We start from the raw sequence: 11,986 nt of genomic DNA, 5'->3' as shown, positions 1-11,986 counted from the left end.
GATGTGCCCGGCTTACCACCCCATAATTTACTTTTGAAGGTTGGTGCAGTATTCATAATGCTTCGCAATCTAAACCAACCAAAATTATGCAATGGAACGCGTTTGGTTGTAAAAAAATTGATGATAAATGTGATTCATGCGACGATTCTTAAAGGAAAATTTAAAGGTGAGGACGTTCTTATTCAAAGGATTCCGATGATTCCTACTGATATCCCTTTTGAATTTAAACGAACTCAGTTTCCGATTCGTCTTGCATTTGCTATGACGATCAATAAATCACAAGGCCAATCTTTGAGCGTTTGTGGACTAAATTTAGAAAATCCATGTTTTTCTCATGGACAACTATATTGGCATGTTCACGTGTCGGCAAACCATCTGCTTTATTCATTCTTGCACCTAATAACAAGACAAAAAATGTTGTATATCACAAGGTACTCGACTGAAGAAAGAGAATCAATATTAATAAATTAATGTATCTGTGGCTTTGCTGCTTATTGTGATTTAAATTATTTTAGATAACTTACGAACTGTGTTTTTTATTTTGTTTTTCTATTTAAATTTCAGATTAGTTGTGAAGGAAAAAAAATCACATAGGACCTAATTTGATTTATTTTTTACTTTGTCTTTTATTCTGCACATTTCGAGCACCAATGTGGATGCTGTGGACCCTTTAAGGCGGTACGAAGTTCGCCGGGTGAGCTAGTAATATAATATGAACAATTCTTCTGATTTTATGTTATTTATAAATGCAAGTTTATAATTTTATGTTCAAATCTAAATGCAAAATAATATATGCACATATCAGTACTTGCAGAATTTTTTGTTACTTAAAATATTGAGTCAACCATTATTTGCTTGACAATATAGGTTGCTTGTTTGACAATCACCTTCATATTATCTGTGATTGAAAGTTATTCAAGAACATTTGAATGCATCCTTTTGTTCCTCGAGATATTGAACAAATTCTTCAATGTATCCTGGTGGTATGTCATGGCTTACCAGCTTTTGTGTCTGGTCTTCCTATTCCTCTACTTCACTCCACTACTCACGTTGTCCAATTTTGGCATGATCACTGTTATTTCCACTGAATGAAATTTTCATTGACTAACATATCTATTGACAATCCTTACTCCCCTAGTTATTAGAACTCAGCATGCCTTCAAAATATCCATGTGGCGATTGTGACATAGGAGTAAGGTTTTCAGGAGTACAATGCACAGGCTCATGTAAAAGATGGTACCATGCTGGATGCCAAAATATTTTGGAGAAAACCCTGAAAAAATGGACTGCTCATGAAATTTCAGAATGGCAGTGCCTCAAATGCAAGGGAAGCCAATCTCCAAAGCTAGACAAAATAAACAGTGATCTAAGCCCAACTAAAAATCCAAGCATTTTTCCCACTACTTTTGGTAAACGTTCTGACCATAATAAAAATTTAGAAAACTCAAACTCCTTCCAAATCGATTCAAAATTAGAAGAAGTAAAGACAAAAGTTATGGACCACGGGATACTAAGAGATCAAGACTTGGAAACGTCTTTAACATTGGCCGCTGAAGCTGGAACTATTTTGTTGCAGGAGAATATAGAACTAAAGAACAACGTCCAAAATTGTAATAGCCAGATATCTGTACTTGAAATTAAAACACTAGGCTTGGAGGCAAAAATCGAGGAACTCACAGAATTGGAATCCAAACATGTTCAGAAAATTGAAACTCTCCTTAACAAACTAGAAGACCTAGAACAGCAACTCGAAAAATGTAAAAAGGATAAAATTGAACAGCAAACTATTTTTGAGGAATATGACCTAAAACAAACCGAAATACTTAATAATTACGTTAATAAAATAAATGAACAGGAAAAAATCATTTTAAAATTAAAAAGGGTAGCAGAGGCCTCCCACATCCATGACTTAAAATCTTTCAATAGTAAAAATCCTGAAAAAATAAACACCACCTTGTCAAATCAGTTACAAGCCAACAGTCAGAATGTATCTTTAAAATTCTATAGTGAAGCAGGAACACAAACACATGATGCCTCCACAACCCCAAACTCCTCTTCTTTCTTGATAGAGCTTACTCAGCTGAAGAAAAGGCAAGATGAAATGGAGCAAACAATCAAGATGCTTCTAACATCATCAGCAAATTCCTTAAAAAAGCTTCCAGACAAAGAAAAATACACAGAGCAAAGCTCTAAGAAACGAAGAAACACTTGTGGGGGTAAAAATGTGTTTAGCATCTCCCTACAGGTTGCTAAGGCTAAGAACAATGCAAATAATGCAAACACAAATACCCTAACACACGACCTGAACCTGGAAACACGGGGCCACAAGACAGCCGAAAGTATCAAACCATCTCATTTGACAAAATCTCTCAGTGACAAAATCTTAAGTGGTGCCACCGATCAACTGGTAGAGAACAGCCAAGACACCATAGATAGAGATAGCCAAACATCAACAAATGCATCGCCCGCTTACAAAACTTCTACAGAGAACCCCAAACCACTGACAGAGAACTACAACACAAATACAACGGAGGGAGACAGACAAACCCTGACAAAAAAACTGAAGATAAGTGAGTCAGACCAACTGACAACTAACAGCCAAGCAAACATAACCGAGGGAGACAGACAAACCCTGACTAAAAAACTGACTATTTATAAAACCTTGACAAAGACTTCAAATGAGCTGACATCGACTGCACAAATGGACACAATAGCAAAAGGGGAACCAAATCTCTTGACCAAATTGACTGAAAGCAGACCAAAAATTACAGACAAAATGCTCAATGACTCACTTAGTGATGATGATGAAACGGAATCATCCGAAACAAGATCGCTGACCGGAAAATACATCTCAAACTCATCAATCAACACCAACACTGGCCGCATCTCCTACTTAAACCAAGAGGATAATGCTAAACTTAAAGCAGTAAAAGCATTTGCTTTCCCCCCAGAGGAAACCCCCATATTGACTACTCAATACATATCTGACTCAGACCTGCCACAAACCTGTGGAATATATTTCCTCGATACAGATCATGCAGATTCTTTTAGACCCTCATCCCTCTCACAAACAGAACTCACTAAAATTACCCACAGGCTTAAAAATAAAGACACATCTTTCAATAACTTTATCACAACACTAGACGAGCAGGGAAAAGTACACATTGTAATATGCTTCTCGACAAAACAAAAGAACTGGAAGAAGAAACTGTTTCGCTTTTTAGAACTAGCAAATGACTGTATAAAGTTCTCCGTACTCTTCTCAATACAACTGGAAGAAATCTTGGAAGTGATACAACTAAGCCAATCCAGTATTAGAGAACTACTTCAGGTCATTCTCCAATACTCAAGTAACGCATACCTACACCGTCTGCGCCTATACACACAAGACAAGAAGCTCAAAAAAGTCATAGACGATATCCTGGACGACACAGCTGACAAGAGTCAAAGAAAAATCGCAAGACTCTCTCCAAAGACAGACGAGCCAGTATACAGCACTTGGAGAACAGCTCAAGGATCTCTTCCACAACCAAACACATACAAAACTCCTAATCCAGCAACATCAAATCGAGTCGACTACATGCATGCTGCCATGGAAGAACAGAAAGAACTGTGGAGATCAAAAGAAAGGGAAATACTTGAAGACCTGAGTGCAGTATACAAAGAATATGATGTAAGCCATCTATACAAAGAATCTGTTACCCTGCAAAATTTCTGTGAAAAAACAAAGAATAACTACGCCATTATTAACCTACAAACGGGGAACTTCCTAACTGAAACAGATTCAAGAAAATCCTACCAATTTGGATTTGATGGGGCGCGACTCGTAAAGCTCTTGAGAAATGAACAAAACAAATACACAGCCAGCCCAGACAGTGCTCTCACCAATAACAACATACTAACATCTGACGACACATACATCCTAAATGACCTTAGACTCTACAACAGTGTTAAGAACACAGATATCCCCACAACCCCTGATATCAGACTTAACCTTGTTCAAGGAGTACCAGGATGTGGAAAAACAACTTTTATACTTAACAACTGCAGACCTGGCGATCTCGTTTTGTTCCCAACCAGAGATGCAGCCCTGGATTTCCGCAAACGCTACAATGACTTACATCCAGACCAGAGCAAATATGCCAATGACTCCTTCCGAACAGTTCATTCATTTCTGATTAACTCCACACTTCATCTACAGCAAGGAAATAGATATGAAAGACTTATCATCGATGAAGCACTCATGTTACATGCTGGAGAGATCCTGTTCGCAGCCAACCTCGTTAAAGTGCCTGAAGTGATGCTCATTGGGGACACTAATCAAATCCCATACATAAACAGAACAAACCATGAAGTCAAGTTCTACAAAATTACAGACATAGCGACTATCTCAAAAGTGCTCAACATATCCTTCAGATGCACTAGAACAACCACAGCCCTTCTCTCAAACTACTACAGCCAGGGAATGAAGACAACAAGTCAGGCTGAAATGAAACTGAGTCTCATAACAGCGGATAACCTCAAAAACCTCCATCAAATCCTAGAAAAAGACAAATACACGTGCCTTGTCTTTAAACAATCAGAAAAACGTGAATTGACTGCACTCGGCTACAAAACAGCAACAATCCATGAATTCCAAGGAAGACAGGCCAAAGACATAGCACTAATACGCACTTCCAGCAAACCAGAAGACATATATGACTCACTTCCTCACTGCCTAGTAGCAATAACAAGACATACCAATTCCTTCATATACATCACACCAACTAGAAAGGACACACTAAGCAAATGGATTATTAAGGCAAACACTTTTAACTCAGCTCAACTGATAGACTTCTTTATAGATATCCCTTACGTACAACGTACGTCCAAGGAAAGAAACAACCCACACCTACAATCCCAAACTGACCAAGAAACCTTAGCAAGGCATAGTGTAGAGCACCCCTTGGAAAATACACCACAAGCCCATTTTTTAGCCACAAGCCAGTTTCCTGTAGAAAAACACAAACGCAAATCCTCAACACAAATCTTCCTGAATTCATGCCTCAAAAAAGCCAAGAGCAAACTAAAAGTACGAGACCCCCTCAACAAAACACTCAGACATCTCGTAACCACCACAAAATCACCCTCATACATCAAAACATAAATTGGCTCTCAAACAAATTAGATAGGCTGGCCCATTTCCTGAATGAACAACGCCCAGACCTCATAATAATAACAGAACATGGCATCCCTGAGGAAAATCTACAAAACATGTGCTTGGAGGGGTACTCCCTGGTCGGAGGCTTCACAAGGAAAGCCCACAAAAAAGGGGAGTACTAGGGTATGCCAAAAAAGGACTAGAAAATCAAATAATACTCTTGAATACAAGCGGACCCGAGTCTGAATTGATTTGTGAAACAGCTTTATTTCAAATAACACTAAAGAAGGAAGTAGTCAAAGTACTTGGAGTCTACAGACCACCAAGTGCAAACCTGAACAACGCAATTGACATTCTACTTGACCAACTTGAAAGAGCACTGCAAACGAAAACTAAAACAATCCTAATGGGAGATGTAAATGTTGACAACCTTGTGGCAAACAGTGACAACAGCAAGCTCGAAGAACTCCTCTCCTCCTTTGACATAATCAGAGAGAGTTTACCACCTACACAAATCACTGCTGAATCTGCAAAATCTATTGACTGGATCTGTACAAACATAGACACACAACTAATCCAAACAGCAGTAATACCATCGGGACTCTCTGATCACACAGCGCAAAAAATTTACAGTTCAAACAGAGAGAAACCATCTCCCACTGGAAAATGAGAAGAAGAGAATATTCAACAAAAAGTCTACAGATCGATTCAAATCAAGCCTACAGTGCCAAAACTGGGATAACGTACTCTTAACAGCCGACGCCAACCAGGCCTACAATAGTTTTCATGAAATCCTACAAGTAACATTGAATAATACCTGCCCACTAACAACAACAAGAAGAAGACCACTTAACAAGAGAACTCATTGGAATGACGAGTGCACAAGGCTGAAAAAAGCATACATCCAAGCACTGGAAAGAGAACAATGTACAGGGAGAGCTGAGGACAAGATCGAAACAGCAGCAAGGAAAAAAGAGTATGACCTAAGACTCAAGCTCCTCAAACGAGAGCAAACAGCTGCTCACATAGAACAGGCTGACAACAAGCCTAAAGCTCTGTGGCAAATTATAAATAATGAGCGAAACGCAAAACCTAACACAACCAGAGAATGGAAACTACAACTCGACAATGGAACAACCCAAGACCCAACAGACATTGCAAACTGCTTCAATAACTTTTTTGCCACAGTAGCGGAAAGAACACTCCAAACCCACCATAACAGGCTTAACACCCCACAAAACGAAGACCCATTGCCAGAAGTAAATTATGAATTGCAATTTCGACCAGTAACCCACAATGACATAAAAAATGCCATTAACTCCCTGAAGCCAAAAACTTCCTCGGGTATAGATGAAATATCAGCAAAACTGACGAAAATCTGTGTAGAAGAATTAACCATCCCTCTGGCAGATATCACAAACAAATCCCTCCAACAAGGAATCTTCCCAGATCTACTAAAAACCGCTAAAGTCTATCCAAAATACAAAAATGGCGAAACTACCAACACTAGTAGCTACAGACCCATCTCACTTATCCCGACTTTCTCTAAAATAATAGAAAAGGTAGTCCTCGACAGGCTACTCCTCCACCTAGAAGAGAATAACCTCCTCACAGGCCAACAACACGGTTTCCTAAAGGGGAGGTCAACCGCTACTGCCCTGATACAACTTGTAGAACATGTAATCGACGAACTAGAAGAGGGAAACACTGTAACAAGTTTTTTCTTAGATTTCAGTAAAGCCTTTGATTGTCTCAGTCATAACAGACTACTCACAAAGTTAAACACCCTTGGAGTGACTGGGACAGAGGCTAAGTGGTTCTACAGCTACTTATATGACAGGAAACAGCTTGTGGAGATACAATACACAGAAAATGGCATCAAACAAAAAATCAAATCTGAACCCACCACTGCGCAACGAGGAGTCCCACAAGGTTCAGTCCTGGGCCCTGTGCTGTACCTCCTCTTCACTAACGACCTTCCTGGCTGTTTGGAGGACAACTGCCATACAGTAATGTACGCCGACGACACAGTGCTCACACTGGCCAATAGATCAGCAGAAACACTTACCAGAAACATACACACCACCCTCAACACTACTAGACTATATTGCACCACAAACGAACTGGTCCTGAACGAAAAGAAAACAGTCCAGCTAAATTTTACCACAAAAAATAAGAACAACACCAACATAGCATTACCGGGCATAGAATCCAAAAATAACACCAAACACCTTGGGGTAACTATAGACTCCAACCTGGCCTGGACAGCCCACATAGATCACCTCTGCAAGAAGCTCGCCTCCAGCACCTATGTCATAAGGAGGTTAAAACAAATAAGTAGCCTGGAAACAGCAAAAACAGCATATTTTTCTTTATTTGAATCCCACCTCAGGTATGGCATAGCAACCTGGGGGGGAACAAGTAATGCCAACATGGAAAGGCTCTTAATACAACAAAAAAGAGCAATAAGGTGTCTTGCAGACATTGCCCCACAAGAAAGCTGTCGAGATGCCTTTAAGGAGCTCAAGATCCTCACAGTTGTGTCACTCCATATTCGAGAAGTTGTCCTACATGCAGTCACCACAGCACAGACCAGACACAGAGACATACACTGCCACAACACTAGACATGCTGCGAACTTCACACTACCACCTCACCACCTCAGTCTATATGGGAAGAAGCCATCATATAAAGGTGCAGTCTATTTCAACCATCTGCCAGAACATCTCAAGAAAGAACCAATCAAGAGGCTCAAGAATCAACTAACCATATGGCTGCAAGAAAATCCTTACTACACAGAAAAAGAATTTTTTAACACCTGAACCTGTTTTTAAAACACTTTGTATTGACACAATGTACTGTTCTCTACGAATATGTCATTAAAAGAATATTGTCTATTGTCTATTGTCTATTGTCACTCCATAACAACACGATTCTGGATCAGGTTGATTCACCGTAATATATGAGCTGTTTAAATAACCTCACCCCTGCCCTTCATTTCTAAGTTCTCTTAAGCAATAAACTCACACATGCCTAGTACACAGTAGTACCTACTTTACATTATTTTAGTTAATTCTTTTATTATCTCTAATCACTTAAAATAAGTTAAAGAATTCAGAAATATTTCTGAAGTATTTTTAACTTTATAATACTTTTCTCATTTATTTTTCATTATTTCCAATGTACACTTTTTAATGTTGACACCATTGACCTTGGATAATCAAGAGTTTGCTTTATAAAATATCTATTGTGTTAAGTGATAGTACATTTTCCATAATTATGTTAATTGTTAAATTTCAAGACTGTTTATTCTTTGAGGTTAGTTTTTATAACAGTTTACAAATGTCCAAGTGCATTTATTATTTTTACCAAATTTTAGATAGTATTGACTTACCATAAGTGCTCTGAAAATTAAATTTGAATACAAGATTTTTAAGTGACATGTTCCATCAACTTTTAAGGTTTGTATGACATCATTAAATTAAAATTTTCTTATCAATAAATTCAAATTCTTTTTTTTACTATCTCTTTTGTTTTATTTGACAAACTACTTAATTTTAATTATTAATGTAAATCAACGATAGATCATTAACCTCTCCCACCCACATAACAGCAGGCCGTTGCCCTGGAAGGCTCTATTTTAGGGGCAGTTCAAGTACAGTACCTTTAGTTCTGATGTCTTAATATACTGTAGTCTTTTCTATCAATATGGTCTTAGACTTGAACTTGTCTGTCATTGTGAAAGCAACTATCATATTAGCAAGTCACCAAATTTAAATGTATTGCCAGTGCAAAAATACTTAGAAATCTCTGCAGTATAATGAAGACTTAATAGTTATAAAGAAAGCAACCAGAGCGCAGAGGAATATTGACAAAAGTACACAAGTCTCAGCAGGCAGATGCATCAACATTGAAGTTTTATGACTCCTCACACAGGAGAGGGTAAACCTGTAGTTATATTTTTACCAAAAACATTATCAATATGTTTATTAATATGACAAATGTTATTAATTGTATACATACGTTATTAAGGAATGATTACAATTTTTATAATGTTTAGCAATACAATTTTGATACCAGTTTATTTTTATTATTTTCTCAAAACAATTTGTAAAATTTTATAAATAAATATTTACATTTACAAATAAAGATTTACATTTTCAGATAGTGTTTACTTATTTTTAGATACCAATCTCTTTGATATGCTCAGATGTCTTATTAATGTTTTGTAACATGAACAAAATACATAATTAAATTGAGAAAAATTAGATGCCAAAAAGAATTTCAAAAATGTGATGCATCCATGGTACCATTTGTGTATCATAAGCATAAAGCCACCATGGTGTATGTCATCAGACTTGAAAATGTTATCTTGTAACATGTGGATCAAAATATACATCAACCTATTCCATGCCCTCTAAAGCTTTTTGCACAATTTTAATGTGTACTTGCATAAACAAGAGTTTCTGAACCCATCTCATTTATATTTACAAATAGAAAACATATTTTTGTTTTAAACATTTCCTCCCAAAATTCATCCTTTTAGAGTTATATCACTCTAAACATTGAAAACTAATGTTTTTCTAAATAATAATATTAAGTTTTTAATCAAATGCTACTCAATTAAGGGTTTACGCAAGTTCTCTTGAAGTCCCAATTAAGCAGACTTAAGTGATACTTCTCCTTATCTTCCCTCCTGGGCGGTTACCTTGAAATGCCCAGCCAAGGAGGTTTCAACACTCACTTTAAAATTCAATCGGAGAATTTTATATTATCACAAGATTTTATACATCTTAAATTATTCATACACAATCTAACCAAATTTCACAACTAAGTAAAAATGTACTAATAATAGTTGTAGTTATGTGTTGTTTTAAAAACTAGTTTATTTTTAAAGAGCATCATCTTCAACATGTTTTTTCCACTTCTGTCATATTTTATGCCTAAAAATCTATAGGTAAACATTGTTCCGAATAGCTTGGATAAATCCATATATTTTGTGAACCATTGGCAGGTCCAGAACATTTTACTTTTTTGTAAAATGTGCATGGAATATAAAGGTCATATTTTGGCATTTAAAATATGTCCTAGAAGTCTATACATGGGTGCAATCAATGATCCTTTTTCACTGCAATATGACATAAAAGTGTACAAAACAGTTTTGTTTTGTTTTGACTTTTAAGAATACTTCAAGTATTTAAGTACTCATAAATCATCTACAATGCTGAAACAAACAATATTTTTGAAATAATAAATGATTGACTTTTAATTAAAGTTTAAAGTCGTTTTATGTGATTTAATTTATTGGCCATTGCAATACTTTCCTGTGTTATGGTGGAGGAATTAAACTTTGTAATAGTAGGATGTACTAATAGGACTCAAAGAAACTGCTATATTGGAGTAAAAACTTGACTTAGAAAAAAAAAACAGAGAGAAATTGAGTCAAATTGTTCATTTAACTCCCAGGAAGTAGATAGGAAGAAGGAAAGGCTGGAAATTATTAAAGAAAAAAATTAGATCTAGCAGTTGTAAAATGTATCTTGATCATAAAAGGTAATTGAAACTAATAGCAGGAGCTAAAACAATATCAACCCCTTAAAGATTCACTTCAAGAGAAAATTAACTGCAAAGAAAACACCATTGCACAATTAAAACTGAACTTACAACCTACAACAAATGGCTTATCAAACAAAATAAAAAAAGTCTTGGAGTACAGATAAATGGGTAAACGATTCTGTCTTGAGTAACTACTTTTCTGCCATGCTTAACAGAGAGGACTTCTCGTTTTTTGGTCCCTCAGTAACAGTTTCTATAAAATTCAGCACTTCAGAGATGGTGGTAGAGTGTTTCGAGTGATCATGTTTCTATTAGTTTAAATACGCTATCCTGTGTGTAAGCAACTGTGGTGATGCCGAAAGGGAGGATTCAGGTTCTCATTGGAGCTTGTTGTTTATGAAAAACAAGAATATTAAAGCATATCAGTTTGATTCTATGCGCCCAAAGTTCATCAGCGCAATTAGTTGCAAGTTGACCTTGAGAAGAGTGGATTTGAGGAAATGACATGTTCTAAGCAAAAAGTATCTGTTGAATGTGGAATACACACATTGCCTAATGCAAAATATTATAGCATATATCTACTGTGAAGCAATGTAAGTAAAATCCTCCTTTTAAAGAATGGATTAAAGAAACATTACAGAGGATTACAGAAATGTGGATGTAATTCTGACATGGCCCCCAGTAAGCAACATATTGTACCTAAAACCGTCACACAAGTACCTCATCAGAGCAGCTTACATAAGTAAGCAAAGGAGTAAATAATAAATGGCATAATAAAGTTCCCATAAAAAACTCCAAAAAATAAGTTCATTCCAATTCCACACTTAATTACTAGAAATAAATTTGAAATTCAAGACGTAGTAAATAAATTTGAAATTCAAGAGATAGTAACTGAGGACAACAATGGCAAAGAAAACTTAAACATTAATAGCAATCTACCCACATTTACTAACACTATGAATTCAAAAATTTGCAAATCCGAGGTTAAGACCAAAACTAAAAAATATTAGAAGAATCTAAAATAGCTGAATTGAGGGGAGACTCACGGGCATTTATCGGAAGTGACAGTCAAGGAAAGGACTTGTGTACATATTTGGAACATAGGAGGAAAGGAGATTTCAAAGTTTTTTATCATTGCCTTCCGGGTGCTACATTGGGACCTATAATGGATTCCATCATAAGGTCTAAAGATTTAAAAAAATGTTTTAAATCTGATTTTTTTTCATCTTAGTAGGAGGCACCAATAATATCACAGTGAAGAATATTGCAAATTTTTTAATTATTTAATCA

This window comes from Homalodisca vitripennis, chromosome 4 (assembly GCF_021130785.1).
Source record: "Homalodisca vitripennis isolate AUS2020 chromosome 4, UT_GWSS_2.1, whole genome shotgun sequence".
Taxonomy (NCBI): domain Eukaryota; kingdom Metazoa; phylum Arthropoda; class Insecta; order Hemiptera; family Cicadellidae; genus Homalodisca; species Homalodisca vitripennis.
This window is presented reverse-complemented; position numbering follows the sequence as displayed.